The following is an 18407-nucleotide window of genomic DNA, read 5'->3' as shown; positions in this document are numbered from 1 at the left end:
AAGCCAGTCGCCGACTGGGCATCCTCCGTCGTGCGAAGTCCTTCCTTGGCACACCTGAGCTCCTCACCACATACAAGGCTTTTATCCACAGCTCAATGGAATACTGCTCTCCCCTCTGGGCTGGTGCTCCTGCCTCACACCTAGCTCGTCTTCACGCTGTTGAAACCAAAGCATTCAGAATCATTGGAATCTCCTGCGATGAAGCTAACTCCAAGGGCCTCTCACTCAGTCACCGCAGGCAGGTTGGTGGTCTTTCCGTCTTCTACCGACTCCTCTCTGGCCTTGCCCCCTCAGCTCTCACTGGGCTCTGTCCCGCAAATATTCCTACAGGTCGCACAAGATCTGCCTGCAACCCTCTTATGGTCAAACTGCCAAAATCAAGACTCTCTGCTCACCTTCACTCCTTCATTCCTCTTTTCTCCCACCTCTGGAACAAACTCCCTCACTCTCTTCAATCCCACTCCTCCCTCCAGGTCTTTAAAACAGCTGTTCACCACCATCTCTTATCTTCCCCCATCCAAAACCTTGATCTTTTCTACCCCCGCTAATTTCACCCCAATTCCACTTTTTTGAAATACCAACTTCTGTCCTGGAAGTCCTTGGTGTCCTTGTGTTTTATACTTCTCCCTCCCCCCCCCCCCCTTCCCACGCCTCCTCCCCCCAAGCCCTCTCCCTTCCACACATCTCCCTGCTCTCAAATAGTGTTTGTGTGCTTCCCCTTCTCTCCCCATCTTGTTTTCCGCTCCCTCTTTTTATATATTTTGTTTGTCTGGTTGATTTGGTTGTGAAGTAAATGTTAGCTCTTTCACGAGCCTCGATTCAGAATACCAAAAAAAATAAAATTAAAAAAAAAAATCTACCCTTGTTAACCCCCTTGCCCGCATTTCTTCTTCGACCATCTTTAGCCAAGCTTTCTCGGTCTTCCCGAGAAGACCGAACTTGACTTCTTCACTTTCTCGGTCTTCCCTACTTCCTTCTACATTCATTTCCATCACTCTTCTCAACCAGTCACTTTCATCCTTCCTCAACACATGACCAAACCATCTCAAACTGTTTCTCTTCACAGCATCGATCACAGGCTCTATTCCCATCATCTTTCGCAATTCATCATTTATCTTCCTCTCTCTCAACGATACTCCGCACATCCACCGAACCATTCGCATTTCCACCCTTTGTTGCTGCTCTACGTTCATTACCCATGTCTCGCTCCCATAAATCATAATACTTCTCACACATGCAGCATACACCTTTCCCTTCAGCTTCAATGACACTCCCCTCCTCGTCAGCACACCACTCAGTTCCCGAAACTTCTTCCATGCACATCTCACTCTCGCAACCATTGCCGAGTCTGATCCACCTTCTCCATTCAGCATGTCTCCGAGGTAGCAAAATGTTTTCACACCTGCCAGCTTCACGCCTTCTCTAAGATCCAACTCAACATTTCCTCCATCTGCAGCTCCCTCTGTGCACACCTTACACTTGAATGCAGCTGCCACACTGGTTAATAACCCTCTCAAACCACAACATTTTTGATGAACCCAGTGATGGAATTTCACTCCGACACCCTTCCTGCACACAGCACACGGCCACTTCCCAGTTCTTTCCACCTCACCACATGCTTTACCATTTGCCATCACCTTCGTTTTTCCGATATTCACCTTCAGACCTTTTGTCTCCATACATTCCTTCCACTTGTTCATCTTCTCCTTCAGTCCATCCATACTTTCTGCAATCAACACCAGATCATCTGCATACAACAACTCCCACGGTAAACCCTCCTTTACGTTCCGAGCCAGCACCTCCATCACAGCTACAAATAGTAGTGGACTTAGTACTGACCCGTGATGCATTCCAACCTTCACCTCAAACTCACCACTGTTCCCGTCCTTCGTCCTTACAGCTGTGAGCGCTCTTTTGTACATTGCCATCACTACTCTGATCAACCATTCCTCCAGTCCTAACTTCCTCAATGCCCATGTCACTACTTCACATGGAACCCTATCGAATGCTTTCTCCAGATCAACAAACCCAAGAAACAACTTCTTCCTCTTCTCCATGTACTTCTCCTGCAACTGCCTCACAATAAAAAGCGCATCTGTCGTTCCTCTTCCTGGCATAAATCCAAACTGCATTTCGTCAATCTTCACTTTCTTCCTTATCCTCCTCTCCAACACCCTTTCCAATACCTTCACTCCATGCTCCAATAACTTTATCGCTCAATACGAGCCACAGTCCAGAGGGTTACCTTTCCCCTTGTATGGAGGGACGAGGGTACTCAGTTCCCAATCCACTGGAATGCGGCCTTCTTTCACCACCAGATTGCAGATCTCCGTCATTCTCTTCACACCCCCAACTTCCCGCTGCCTTCAACATATCTCCCACAACTCCCGTCGGCCCTCTCACTTTTCTACTCTTCATTGCTTTTATCGCTTCCTCAACTTCCTTCTTGGTTATATTCTCTGCCAGTCCTCAAACTGGGTTTCTCTCCATGTTGCCATCCCATTCATTCTCTGTATTCAACAGCATTTCCATATATCTCTTCCATCTTCCTTCAATTCCATCTGGGTCCGCAACGATTTGTCCCACTTCATCCTTCAAGCAACTCATTCCCCACCTTGAGTTTTGACGGGAGGGAGTGGGGTCCCCCACAGGCTACTTCGGGCTGTACCCTGTGCATATGTAGTTGTCATTGTCATGGTTCTCTTTTTGAGGCAATGTTTTTTTTATGGCCGGATGCCCTTCCTGACGCCAACCCTTTTAGTCGCCTCTTACGACACGCAGGGATGCGGTGTACCTATTCGAAACCGGGGTACACACCGGTCATTGCTAGAACAATGAAAACACATTTTTATTATCCGATATATATTAACGCAACAACTCCACTTTGAAAAATCGGACTCGAGCTGTTTTATTAAAGTGGACAGAAAGAGCGACTTACCTGCTACCTTGTAAAGGTTATAGCTGCGAAATGCGATGCCGGGTCCTCTAATTGCTCGGTATCAGATCTATAGTTATATTTGGCTTACTCGTGATTCGACAAAGAAACCATACAGTCGGTGACTGTGGTTATAGAAACAATTGATGGAAAGCGGCAGTATTTTTAATATCAAGGTCATTGTATCAGTTGGTGGTGACTACGTGTAGAGATTTAAAGATGTATAATTCAAATAACATTTAACAGATTTGCCCAATTCCAGCTCACTGATGTGGCATCTGGATAATTATTATCAATAATAATTATTATTGCAATATTTGGTGTTGGCCTAATGGTTAGGGTGGTGGGCTTGGGATCCTCAGGTCCTGAGTTTGAATCCCGTTGAATTAACGCCAGGTGGGGTTGACTCAGCCTGTCATCCTTCCGAGGTGGGCAAAATGAGCACCAGATAACTGGTTATAGAGAAGCATTGCATCAGCGGCAGACGCATCCACAGGAAATGATACAACCAGCTGCTGCACACGAACCACCATTATTATTATTATTATTATTGCAGAAAAAAAAAAAATTACAAATTTCTTCTTTTTTAGTTCTACTTTCGGCAATCAAATTTCAAACTTGTGTATGAATAAAAATATGACCAACGCAGTGGATCAAAACACAGGGTGAGTGAAAAGAGAAAAAAAGAATTAAAGGGCTGGACATGGTGACCTCGACTTCGAAGTATGCACATTCGCCGTCTTGTCTGTCTCACCTTGATAGGTTCAAATCCCAACCCTGCTATAAACTGTCATCCAGGCGATTCATGGGCAGGCTGATCTATCAGTGTGTGCAACATCCCTAGGATTGAAGTTCAAGTGCATGTCCCGTCCACCGGCGTTTGGTGACAGCCGGTAAAGACCCCAGAGTTGTCCTTCTTGCAGAGTTGGCGAGCCATCACGGGCACCATGAACAAATCCCAAAATTCCTGCCCTAACTGCTGCTGGGAAGGCAATGGCAAACCACCAAGTATATCCTTTTCTCAGGAAGCTGCTTGTGCAGCATCAGACAGAGGTAGCTCAATTCAGATGCCACTTTGCTTTGGACTGCACATTTTGCATGCTAATAAGTATATAATAAGTATGCTAATAAGTATGTGATGATAATATATTATATCACGACATTTAAAGGGTAAACCTGCTGTGTAAACGTGGGCCTGTAAAGGCAAGACCTTGCTTGAGTTCATCTTCCTCGAGTCCTCAAACATTGGTTATTAGCGAATGCGCAGAATGATCCTGAATGCATCAACAATGACCTACAAGATGGTTGCAGTACAATTGGCATCCTTTGAATGACTTTTTCTTGCAACTCAAAGCCCAGGTGTGGAACCGGATTCAAACTATGAAACCTCAAGTGCAGTCGAAATAGGAAACCAGACACCGTAGACGGGCATTGCGGCCACGTTGTCAAACTCACACCTGCAATCACATCGATTTTCATAAGCCAGGTGTTGGCTTAACGGTTAAGGTGGCTGGCTTGAGATCTTGTCTGGTCCTGGAGTTTGAGTCCCTGTCGTGCCATTGAATTAACACCAGGTGTGTTGACTCAACCTGTCATCCTTCGCAGGTAGGCAAAAATGAGTACTGGCAGCAGACTGCTAATAGAGGGCACTGCATCAACAGCACAGCCGTGCTTCCAGAAAAATGATGCAACCAACAGCCACAGACCATACAAAACCACAACAACATCGTCTTTCATTGCCGGCAATTATCAACCCCCTAACTTGACACACACATCGATCCAAATTCGGATTTCAAAAGCCACACCTTCCATCACTCGGTCGCCTTTGAAAGACTCGAAACTCGATCCCAACAGGAACTCCGCCAGCACGGAACAAAGTACGTTCATCAACCGTTCAAATGCCTCCACTCACCGCAATACTGTAGCAGACTCCGTGGAGCTCGAATTCCCGCGTTATGGAGAAAACGGAAAAGCGCAGCACGATTTAAGGGGCGAAGAGCCCGGCGTCCCTGGTTACGCGGAAGGTCCGCACATCGCGCACGTGTTAGCAGCGCACGGTGGGAAAAGCGGCGGGAGTTGTGCGGACCCGGAGAGACGGGCGCAGAGGGTTCCGCGGCGACGATCGGACGACCTGGGGAAGTGCCAAGGGAACAGGAAGCCGGGCGGATATTCGACGCCGGTATTAGCCACCTGCCCCGGACGGCTGCGGGTCGAAAACCCCGTCTCGGTCCCTTCCCGGAAAAACAACAAAAATAATAAATAAATAAATAAATAACCCCTTCCGGCCTCCCCGACCCGCCCACTTCACCTCCCCTCTACACGCCCCTCCCCTCCGAAACCCGGGACACGTTTTTCCCACCCGCCAGGGCAGCGCCTCTGCAGCTCGTGGGAGGAATGACAAAGTGCCTTTCGCCTCCTCTCCCTGTTTCTCTGTCCTTCCTCCCGGGAGAATTTGGGGTTAGGGATCGGCTTCGTGTAAATTACTCTGCTTAAAATTATGGATACCTGCACACAAAACGTTTACGACTATAAATGATGACGGTAAAGGTCAAAAACACCGTATGAAGGGCACTTGGGGTCGAGAGACTCAAACGGATTGGCAATCAAGCAAAAGAGAGCGATTACCGGTAACGAATAACATTATTGAGAAAAGAATCCCAATTTAAGATTTTGGTTTTGAGCTCTGTGTGTGTCATGTCCTGAAAGATTGAGACACAGATGTGGAATACCTTATAATTATATCGCTTTACATCACAACCTATAACTCGTCTAAATATAACTCCGTGAGTCACTCCACATTCCCTTATTTCAACGAGTTGTCCCGCCCTCTGCTGGCCAAAGGAGCTATTGCAGCACAAAGTTACAGATTCGCATCAACCACATAGCCATAATCCATATCATTTTCCACGATGTCGAATGTCGTCATATCATGTTCCACGATGTCGCCATATCATGTTCCAATATGTCGCCATATCATGTTACAAGATGTCACCATATCATGTTACAAGATGTCACCATATCATGTTACAAGATGTCACCATATCATGTTCCAAGATGTCACCATATCATGTTCCAATATGTCGCCATATCATGTTCCAATATGTCGCCATATCATGTTACAAGATGTCACCATATCATGTTCCAAGATGTCACCATATCATGTTCCAAGATGTCACCATATCATGTTCCAATATGTCGCCATATCATGTTACTAGATATCACCATATCAAGTTCCACAATGTCTCCATATCATGTTCCACGATGTCGCCATATCATGTTCCAATATGTCGCCATATCATGTTACAAGATGTCGCCATATCATGTTACACGATGTCACCATATCATGTTCCAATATGTCGCCATATCATGTTCCAATATGTCGCCATATCATGTTACAAGATGTCACCATATCATGTTACAAGATGTCACCATATCATGTTACAAGATGTCACCATATCATGTTACAAGATGTCACCATATCATGTTAAAAGATGTCACCATATCATGTTACAAGATGTCGCCATATCATATTGCACGATGTCGAATGTCATCATATCATGTTCCAAGATGTCGTCATATCATGTTACAAGATGTCACCATATCATGTTCCAATATGTCGCCATATCATGTTCTAAGATGTCACCATATCATGTTACAAGATGTCACCATATCGTGTTACAAGATGTCGCCATATCATGTTCCACAATGTCACCATATCATGTTCAACAATGTCGCCATATCATGTTACAAGATGTCTCCATATCATGTTACAAGATGTCTCCATATCATGTTCCACGATGTCGCCATATCATGTTCCACGATGTCGCCATATCATGTTTCAAGATGTCGCCATATCATGTTACAAGATGTCACCATATCATGTTACAAGATGTCTCCATATCATGTTACAAGATGTCTCCACATCATGTTCCACGATGTCGCCATATCATGTTCCACGATGTCGCCATATCATGTTTCAAGATGTCGCCATATCATGTTACAAGATGTCACCATATCATGTTACAAGATGTCGCCATATCATGTTCAACAATGTCGCCATATCATGTTCCACAATGTCGCCATATCATGTTCCACAATGTCGCCATATCATGTCACAAGATGTCTCCATATCATGTTACAAGATGTCACCATATCATGTTACAAGATGTCGCCATATCATGTTCAACAATGTCGCCATATCATGTTCCACAATGTCGCCATATCATGTTCCACGATGTCACCATATCATGTTCCACGATGTCGCCATATCATGTTACAAGATGTCGCCATATCATGTTCAACAATGTCACCATATCATGTCACAAGATGTCTCCATATCATGTTCCACGATGTCACCATATCATGTTCCACGATGTCGCCATATCATGTTCCACGATGTCGCCATATCATGTTCAACAATGTCGCCATATCATGTTCCACAATGTCGCCATATCATGTTCAACAATGTTGCCATATCATGTTCAACAATGTCGCCATATCATGTTCCACAATGTCGCCATATCATGTTCCACGATGTCGCCATATCATGTCACAAGATGTCTCCATATCATGTTCCACGATGTCACCATATCATGTTCCACGATGTCGCCATATCATGTTCCACAATGTCGCCATATGTTCCACAATGTCGCCATATCATGTTACAAGATGTCTCCATATCATGTTCCACGATGTCACCATATCATGTTCCACGATGTCACCATATCATGTTCCACGATGTCGCCATATCATGATCCACGATGTCGCCATATCATGTTACAAGATGTCGCCATATCATGTGACAAGATGTCACCATATCATGTCACAAGATGTCGCCATATCATGTTCAACAATGTCACCATATCATGTTCCACAATGTCGCCATATCATGTTCCACAATGTCGCCATATCATGTCACAAGATGTCTGCATATCATGTTCCACAATGTCGCCATATCATGTTCCACAATGTCACCATATCATGTTACAAGATGTCTCCATATCATGTTCCATGATGTCGCCATATCATGTTCCACGATGTCGCCATATCATGTTCCATGATGTCGCCATATCATGTTCCATGATGTCGCCATATCATGTTCCACAATGTCGCCATATCATGTTCCACAATGTCACCATATCATGTTACAAGATGTCTCCATATCATGTTCCATGATGTCGGCATATCATGTTCCACGATGTCGCCATATCATGTTCCACGATGTCGCCATATCATGTTCCACAATGTCACCATATCATGTTACAAGATGTCTCCATATCATGTTACAAGATGTCTCCATATCATGTTACAAGATGTCACCATATCATGTTCCACAATGTCGCCATATCATCTATCTATAATTCCAGTAATCTCTGTGTGTTTGTTTGTTTGTACGTTTGTTTGTCTGTGACCGCTGTTTCTCGACAACCACGGGTCCGATATACTTGAAACTTGCCAGGTATATTGCTGGGGACCCGAGGATGTGCCTTTTCAAGGTTTCATATTAATCGGACAATTACTTACCGAGCTATGTCCAAAAAACGATTCAACCAATCAGAGAGCAGCGAGCTATCGCGTGTGCCGAACGTGGCGAACACACTCTGCCTCGGATGGCACATTTGAGAGCGTATTCATTTATTTCACGTTTGCAAACTATGTTGGCGCTATGTTGGCGTTAAACTATGTTTTAAAACTAATAAAAACGAATTTGCGATTCATCGTAACTGCGATATACGACCTTCCGGACAGTGAGGACTGCACTTCCGGCATCCAATCACAGAGTGACAGAACGCGTTATTTATTGCGTAGGCGTGGCCGATGTGAGAGCGAGCTGATGCTGAGCCCAGCGCGTGCGCCATTACGGTACGTAATTCGATTTCTTCCGGAGAAAATAATAATTTCTCGATAGAGGGGGGATATAAATAGAGGGGGGGGGACCCCGGGGGGATTGTCACTGTACTCGCAAGCCGTTCGCCGTTCGCTTTGGCGTTGCGAATGGACCAAAACATTTCATGGACCAAACCATTTCATGTAAAGCGTTCGCCGTTCGCTTTGGCGTTGCGAATGGACCAAAACATTTCATGGACCAAACCATTTCATGTAAATAGAGGGGGGGATATAATTTTAGATATAGATATAGTACGGGCATGCCCTAGTCTATCTATAATTCCACTAATGTGTGTGTGTGTGTGTGTGTGTGTGTGTGTGTGTGTGTGTGTGTGTGTGTGTGTGTGTGTGTGTGTGTGTGTGTGTGTGTGTGTGTGTGTGTGTGTGTGTGTGTGTGTGTGTGTGTCTCTGTCTCTGTTTGTCTGTGACCGCTGTTTCTCGACAACCACGGGTCCGATATACTTTAAACTTGCCAGGTATATTGCTGGGGACCCGAGGATGTGCCTTTTCAAGGTTTGAAATTAATCGCAGAAGTACTTACCGAGCTATGGCGATTTAGCCGTTCGCCGTTCGCCGTTCGCTTTGGCGTTGCGAATGGACCAAACCATTGCATGTAAATAGAGGGGGGGGTTCTGTGGTCGTTGCGAATGGACCAAACCATTCATGTAAATAGAGGGGGGGGGGTTCTGTGGTCGTTACTGCCACGTGGTTTCAAAGTTTTTTTTTGTTGTTGTTTGCACGCATGTTTTTTTGCACCCACGTACGGGCACGCCCGAGGATGTTTACACACACACACCCCTACACAAATTTTTTTTTTTTTTTTTTTTTGGCAAGGAACGGGCACCCACGTACGGGCACGTCCTAGCTTATATATAGTACGGGCATGCCCTAGTCTATCTATAATTCCACTAATCTGTGTGTGTGTGTGTGTGTGTGTGTGTGTGTGTGTGTGTGTGTGTGTGTGTGTGTGTGTGTGTGTGTGTGTGTGTGTGTGTGTGTGTGTGTCTGTGTGTGTGTGTGTGTTTGTCTGTGACCGCTGTTTCTCGACAACCACGGGTCCGATATACTTTAAACTTGCCAGGTATATTGCTGGGGACCCGAGGATGTGCCTTTTCAAGGTTTGAAATTAATCGGACAAGTACTTACCGAGCTATGGCGATTTAGCCGTTCGCCGTTCGCCGTTCGCTTTGGCGTTGCGAATGGACCAAACCATTGCATGTAAATAGAGGGGGGGGGGGTTCTGTGGTCGTTGCGAATGGACCAAACCATTCATGTAAATAGAGGGGGGGGGGGGGGTTTTTGGTCGTTACTGCCACGTGGTTTCAAAGTTTTTTTTTGTTGTTGTTGTTTGCACGCATGTTTTTTTGCACCCACGTACGGGCACGCCCTAGGATGTTTACACACACACACCCCTACACAAATTTTTTTTTTTTTTTTTTTTTGGCAAGGAACGGGCACCCACGTACGGGCACGTCCTAGCTTATATATAGTACGGGCATGCCCTAGTCTATCTATAATTCCACTAATCTGTGTGTGTGTGTGTGTGTGTGTGTGTGTGTGTGTGTGTGTGTGTGTGTGTGTGTCTGTGTGTGTGTCTGTGACCGCTGTTTCTCGACAACCACGGGTCCGATATACTTTAAACTTGCCAGGTATATTGCTGGGGACCCGAGGATGTGCCTTTTCAAGGTTTGAAATTAATCGGACAAGTACTTACCGAGCTATGGCGATTTAGCCGTTCGCCGTTCGCTTTGGCGTTGCGAATGGACCAAACCATTCATGTAAATAGAGGGGGGGGGGGGGGTTCTGTGGTCGTTACTGCCACGTGGTTTCAAAGTTTTTTTTTGTTGTTGTTGTTTGCACGCATGTTTTTTTGCACCCACGTACGGGCACGCCCTAGGATGTTTACACACACACACCCCTACACAAATTTTTTTTTTTTTTTTTTTTTTGGCAAGGAACGGGCACCCACGTACGGGCACGTCCTAGCTTATATATAGTACGGGCATGCCCTAGTGTTCCACAATGTCACCATATCATGTTCCACGATGTCGCCATATCATGTTCCACAATGTCGCCATATGTTCCACAATGGCACCCTATCATGTTACAAGATGTCTCCATATCATGTTCCACGATGTCACCATATCATGTTCCACGATGTCGCCATATCATGTTCCACGATGTCGCCATATCATGTTACAAGATGTCGCCATATCATGTTACAAGATGTCGCCATATCATGTTACAAGATGTCGCCATATCATGTTACAAGATGTCGCCATATCATGTTACAAAATGTCGCCATATCATGTCACAAGATGTCTGCATATCATGTTCCACAATGTCACCATATCATGTTCCACAATGTCACCATATCATGTTACAAGATGTCTCCATATCATGTTCCATGATGTCGCCATATCATGTTCAACAATGTCGCCATATCATGTTCCACAATGTCGCCATATCATGTCACAAGATGTCTGCATATCATGTTCCACAATGTCGCCATATCATATTCCACAATGTCACCATATCATGTTACAAGATGTCGCCATATCATGTTCAACAATGTCGCCATATCATGTTCCACAATGTCACCATATCATGTTACAAGATATCTCCATATCATGTTCCATGATGTCGCCATATCATGTTCAACAATGTCGCCATATCATGTTCCACAATGTCGACATATCATGTCACAAGATATCTCCATATCATGTTCCATGATGTCGCCATATCATGTTCCACAATGTCTCCATATCATGTTCCACGATGTCGCCATATCATGTTCCACGATGTCGCCATATCCGCCTATGGAACAATCTCCCCCACTCTCTTCAATCCCACTCCTCCCTCCAAGTCTTCAAAACAGCTGTTCACCACAATCTGTTATCTTCCCCCATCCAAAACCTTGACCTTTTCTGCCCCAGTTAATCCACCACCAACCCGCCTCTTCAAATTCCCTGTTTTCTTTCCTGATAGTGCTTGTAGTGTCCATCTTGTTTATCCCGTGTACTCCGCCCCAGCCCCCTCCCTTCCGCAGATCTCCTTATGTCCCTGTTCTCTACTGTTGTTGTGCTTCCCTCTTTCTCCCCCTCTTATCTCCCACTCCCTTTGTGATATGTTCGGTGTGTTAACTGTCATACGAGCGTCGACTTCGTATACCGTACAACAAACATTTTTTACATTGCGCTTTACCGTGATCAGTGATGATGCAATGCAAACCCGCCTTCCTAATAGTGATCATTGTTGACTGCAATGAGAAACCAACAATGTAACAAAGGTAGATCATAACCTAAACTACACGAACCTGATCTAATGAGCTGGAGAAGGTACATTGGGAGAAATTGTGAACGAATCGGTGGAGTGATCAAACCAAAATAAGTTTTTAGTGGGGGGGCCTATGTACTCAATTTCAACTTCGTGTGCAGTTCATGTTCATTTTGGGCAACCACTATAAATGTATTATACTGGGTCCTACAAATCGGAAAAATGATGTCGCCATTTTTTTCTGTGGACCTTTAGTGACCTTGACTCAAGGTCAAAGTTCAAACGTCATTACAGTCACCATACTTCATCCAAACTATATCGACCTTGGTACCAAAATGTGGCAAATTTTACAAGGAACATTGATTATGACATTTGTTTTGTCATCTGCCCTCTCAGATGTTTGCAATATGCAAATGAATAAGCAAATGACCTAATTAGAGAAAAAATATGCATAATTAACATATCGTCTTCACCATACACGTAAATCCCATCACTTCGCATTATTCGCATTACCTGAATAATTTCAAAGAATTTATTGAGTAAATCTTCTTCCTTATCTTTTAGAAAGCGTTTGTGGACGAGTTTCGGAGGCGTGAAGAGATGGCTCAGGCTAAGATACAATCCGTTCGATTAGCAAATGTACTGAAACGTATACGTCCTGCGGAGGAGTGGCGGCTTCTCAGCAGTGGTACTTGGCCACGAAAATGTTCGCGACGAGTGGTGCTTCACGACACCTCAACAAAGGTAGATCAGGAGTATGTATGGCCTCGGAATATTCAGTCTCTCCGACCACCGCCATCACATATTATCCACGTCGTCTTTTCACAATACTTCGCTCGATAATGTGATGATGTCCGAAAGGGATTGGCAGAGCAGATCTCAAGTAGCAAGTGTTTCATTTTGATTTATCCATGAACTAATTATAATTATTCTAATCGTCATTGTATCTTCATTCTGCAGAGTTCATTCCAAACCACGTCAAACGAGGCAGGCGTTTCGGTCAACGGAGGTAAGTACATTTTAACGCTGTTATTGAGTTTACTCGACGAGGTTTATCTTCATAGCATGAGAAGAGGACATGTTTTTATGAATGACCCCATTCTAGGAAGAGGACATGTTTTTATGAATGACCCCATTCAGGAAGAGGACATGTTTTTATGAATGACCCCATTCAGGAAGAGGACATGTTTTTATGAATGACCCCATTCAGGAAGAGGACATGTTTTTATGAATGACCCCATTCAGGAAGAGGACATGTTTTTATGAATGACCCCATTCAGGAAGAGGACATGTTTTTATGAATGACCCCATTCAGGAAGAGGACATGTTTTTATGAATAACCCCATTCTAGGAAGAGGACATGTTTTTATGAATGACCCCATTCAGGAAGAGGACATGTTTTTATGAATAACCCCATTCTAGGAAGAGGACATGTTTTTATGAATGACCCCATTCAGGAAGAGGACATGTTTTTATGAATAACCCCATTCTAGGAAGAGGACATGTTTTTATGAATGACCCCATTCAGGAAGAGGACATGTTTTTATGAATGACCCCATTCAGGAAGAGGACACACCGATATTTAAACTCGCTCACATTGCTACTGTTGTGGAATTAATTTAGCCTTGAAGTAATTGACAAACTCAAGAATCAATATCCAAACGTCAGAAGATGATTGACTGATTTTTAATTCGCGCAGAGGACTTCACTTAGGGTACAAGGAAGATATACGTCCATGGAATAGAGAAAACCACTTGCCAAGAATCCAAATCAAGAAGAACGCACACACAACAGTTCCTAAGCAAAATGCTGAATCTTTGGTCCAGCACAGCCTTCTTATACTTGTGAAGAACAAAGAGAAGGGCAGGGGGCTGAGGGGAGGAGAGAGACGAAGAGGGAGGAGCATAGATTTGGGGGATGTGGAACGAGATATAATGGAGCGGATAAGTGCAAAAGTTGTGCACTTCTGGCAGAAAGCATGAAATTTGGCACACGGGGGTTTTGGAGTATGCTAAATTCAATAAGAAGAGGAGGCAAGTCGTAAAATGATTGCTTCCGGTTCAAAATGGCGGATCTCAAAATGGCCGCCAAGTAAACCGATAAAAACGTGTATCTCATATATTGGTTACATAGCGATGTGTTTGCAAAGCCAAAATAAGTAACATATCATTATGCCAACTCTACATTGCTTCTGCACACTAAGATTTACATTTAGTGCTGCCCGAAAGAGAATGAAGGCATATGGATAATGCTTACGTCTGCGCGCCTATAAAATTGAAACAATTGGTACAATATCGACACAATTTTTTTAATTAAACATGATTGATTTTACATAGTATTATGTTGAATAATATCACTTGAACTGTGAAAATACATTGCAACCTTAACGCTCATCTAATATCATTAAAATATAGAAATTGTTCGCAACAAATATGGTAGCTTAATGAGAAATACATTATATACACGTAAACGTCCAGTGTTCTCAGTCCCTGGAACATTGGCCTGCACATAAACACAACTGGGTACACGGGAGGCTTGCTTTAGAACATTTGCACCTCCTAGAGCAGCTCTTTTTGCACTGACATTTTATAAGTTCGCGGCACGCTTTCGATGCTTCCGGGAGAGTTGTCCACAGGGGTGTCCAGCTGTCATCGGTGTCTCATCTGTCATCCAGCCCCATTCCTCTGGTGATGGTAGAGTTGGACTTGGGACAAGTGCTTGTCCCCAAATATGACCAGCTTGATACGCAGCCCACTTTACGTGTTGCTTTAGGGCGCCGGCTGTTGGAGGAATGTTCTCAATCTTCCGATTACCGTAGGCAAACACATGTTGACGAGCCTCGTTGACCGTTTTCAATGATGAAGTCCTACTGGAAAGCAGCACGAAATACCTCTCCAATTCGCTCATATCACTCTCAGATACCTCGCTAGGTGTACGAGACAGGTTGTTGAAGACATGTCGAAGATGTGGAAGAGAGCGCCAAACATCCCACGCTGTCTTCTTCCCTACACCGTGGACGAATGAGACGGTGTCACATCCCGATACAGCATGCAAGAACAGCAAACCCCACGACCGCTCAGCTCCCAAATTAGCCGCAATGCTGTGGGCTGGAATATACCGAAACTTGGTTCCATGACCAAATGCCAACCAAAGCTCACATCCACCCAGGACACTGGTTGTTGCAATTGCCAATACCAAAACATCGGTGTCAGTCGCTTGAATTAGAATGTGCCGATACCCCAGATGATACGCATGTGAGGCATGCAACAACATTCTGGAATCTGCTTCTTCGTGGGTGCAATTTTGGATGGCCGATATCTCGTATTCAGATGTCGACACTATGTTGTCGCCATCTGTGGAGAGTATTACTTTGCCTTCTGGGACAGTTGTGGATTTAATTTCATTGGCCAAGAACGTGAACAATTCGGTTTTGTTTGAATCAACTCGTAGAAATTTCGCCCAATGTCCAGGCACGATTGTGTTTCCAGCAACCCGGACAGCTATGCCATCACCACGACTCTGCCTGACATGCGATTTCAAGCTATTGGTTTTGTAGACATGCCAAACCACATCTAACCGCTTGGAGGTCTGAAGTTCTCTATGTACGTAAGGCATGAACACTCGTTGCGAATAGTCACTGAACGATTTGATTGTAACTGTGGATTTCTTTGGATCTAACGCATGTACTAAGGCGGCACCATCTATTATCTTCACCTCGAACACGGGCGTTACCACGGGATATGGAGCAAGACTTTCAAGGCAAACAAGCAAGTTCGATTTCTTGCCTTGGCCCAAGGCATTTTCTTCAGCTAGCGACGGTGGCCATGCGTGGTTTTCATGCTGGAAGAATGTTTCTAGATCCCCATCTCTGGATTGGCAAGATATATACATTCTGGAGAACAACTCAAGGTCTGTTTTCAGGCTGGCTAGTTTCGTCTTTGATTTTGATGTTTTCTTGCATCCAGACTTGAATAGTGGTAAGTTGTTTTTGGTGATGGTGTCATAGAAAGGAGTACGCGTGCTTGCAATTCGATCGTCGACAAAGCTCTTGTACTGGGTTTTGCCAAGTTCTTCTACAGTTCGTACACCGTTAACCACTTCTTCTGACATTATTATTTTCGTGTCCAAGGAATACAATTCGTCACTATCATCTGTAAAGGGATTACCCATTCCATCAATCACATGCACCACATTTGTCACATCAGAAGCAAATGATTTCTTTGTACTGGGTATCTGTTCATGTTGACGACTGTCTGTACTCCTCGACAATTGACTGTCCTCATACTCGTTTAGAATTATTGATACCTCCGGCCCAGCTACCATCCAACGTCGCAAAGCTCCTTCGTTCTCCGTGATACCAATTGCTCCTCCTTCACCTTTGACCATAGCATTGACCTGTTCATGAACGTGGTCATGGGCCATCGCAGAAAATTTGTGACAGGTCTTCTGAGTCACGAAATGTCCTTTGTAAAATTGAGATAAAGCATTCGGGCATTGTTCCTGGAGCTGTACGAGATCACAAACATGTACAGTGAGCCATCGGGAATAGTGGTAGTGGTCCAAACCGAACATCCATGGAATGATTTTACCAAGTGCTTCCACATACAATTTGAAGTTCCCCTCGCGTTGTGATCGAAGAAACTGCAGGAAGAGGAGCTCTAGTTGGAGAGTTTTACTCCAGTAACAGAACTGTGGATGGTTGAGTTCCATCTGGTTACACCATTCACGAAAAGGCAAAATATCATCTGGTGCAGTAGTCTCTATTGCAGCGCTATATGATTTCATCTGCAGCATGAAGAGAGCAGCGGCTGTTACCTGGTGTGCCCACTGTGCTCTAGCTGTATCAGAACCCCTCTGCAAATTATCAGCTCGGCCTTTGGTAGTAACGTTTGCACTTGACAAAACAGCCGTCCAACCACTTCCTTCTAACCAGTCTCTCATGAGGTTGAGCATTGCCATCTCTACATGAAGGCCCCCTAGTAATACAACGTACTTGTCCTCTCCATACAATGAAGGCCAAGACCACTGAACCTTCTTTGCAAGAGCATGTAGTGGTTGGTCCAGTGTGATAACAGGAATTTGTCCTCGATTGACGTGTTCTGCAGATTTTTTGATGAGATCGATGCCATGTTTTACCATGGCCAACGTGTGGGCACAGTCACGGAACAAGGGCATCAGTTCTATGACGGCTGGAGGACATGGAACCGAATCTTGTAGACTTGCAAAATATGCCGACCAAGATATATTGTCATGACTATCCAGTTCTTCTTTATGAATGAGTTCACGAACTTTGGACAGCCATTGATGCTGGGTCTCATCTGCCTCCAGTAGTGTGGTATCTGGTATACGGCTGTGATATATTTGACATGTAGGCTCAGGCTTGGCCACTGGGAACTGTGCTGGTGGGACATATGTATAAGCATCTGGTAATGGTTTAATCGTTCTGGATTTACACACAAAAGTTTCACTTTGAACAACTTGCTCATTCCGCTCACGAGCAATACCAGGATTGTCATGTGTCACATGTTGCGTTAGAGATAATGCAGTGCCATGAAATGAATCTTGAGCTGATGATGACGAGGGATTGTGCTCTATATTGTCGAGGTTCCCGGTAGTATAGAGTCCGGTTCTGATTAAAGTAGGGCAAACAACACCATTAAGCTCAAATTGATCAATCACTTTATTAGCTTCGTCAGTGAATACTTGTAGTACCCTATCGCACGACACTGATATACCTTTCTCAGAACATGATGTCTACCAAATCACGCTTTCTGGTCTTGTTATGGACCAGAAGACCCAAGTATAGTGGAAGTTGAGTCTCACGATCGGGATTGTGCCTTACAAGTTTAGTTTCCTTGCGAAATCGTTTAACAGCATTGTAGCATAACAACTGGGACAACGATGATACGGTGCTCTGTATCTGTAGCTCTGTATAGCTCTGTACTGTGTTGCTGACAGTTTGGCTCTTGATATTTGTACCACAGAGTATCATCTGGACCAAGGCTAGCAAGGATGACGGAAGGTTGCTATAGTGAGTATCCAGTAAAGACCCTGAGAAGGACTGTTTTACCTCATACAACTTTCTGCGTACAATTTGTGCGGCCCTCATGAGTGTGACAGCATCACTATCTGGGTCTGCCTGACTAGCAGTAAGTATTGCATCACCTATATCATCTTTGAATGAAAGGATCACATCATTTGATTTGGTCTTGTTTGCCTCTAAGCCTGGTAATATAGCGAGGAGCTTTTCCTTGAGTCTAGTGGCATGAACATACCCTGGTTTATCAGCTGTGAGCTGATGTAGGCGATC

The 18407-nt window shown here is 44.5% G+C and overlaps 1 protein-coding gene across 4 annotated transcripts in view; it reads right to left on the bottom strand.

The window, feature by feature from the left end:
• Positions 1-5183, bottom strand: part of POMGNT2 (protein O-linked mannose N-acetylglucosaminyltransferase 2 (beta 1,4-)) — a 146802-nt gene extending 141619 nt beyond the window's left edge. The window contains exon 1 of one of the 4 annotated variants that reach the window (XM_068107087.2): positions 4848-5183. The gene's annotated coding sequence lies outside the window, so the exon portion shown is untranslated. The remainder of the gene's footprint in view (positions 1-4847) is intronic. The other 3 variants (XM_068107090.2, XM_068107089.2, XM_068107088.2) reach the window with 3 other exon arrangements.
• Positions 5184-18407: the final 13224 nt, after the last annotated feature.

Source organism: Myxine glutinosa, chromosome 2 (assembly GCF_964187855.1).
Source record: "Myxine glutinosa chromosome 2, kmMyxGlut1.1, whole genome shotgun sequence".
NCBI classification, from domain to species: Eukaryota; Metazoa; Chordata; class Myxini; order Myxiniformes; family Myxinidae; genus Myxine; species Myxine glutinosa.
Note: the sequence above shows the minus strand (reverse complement) of the source record. Positions and strands in the feature narration are given on the sequence as shown.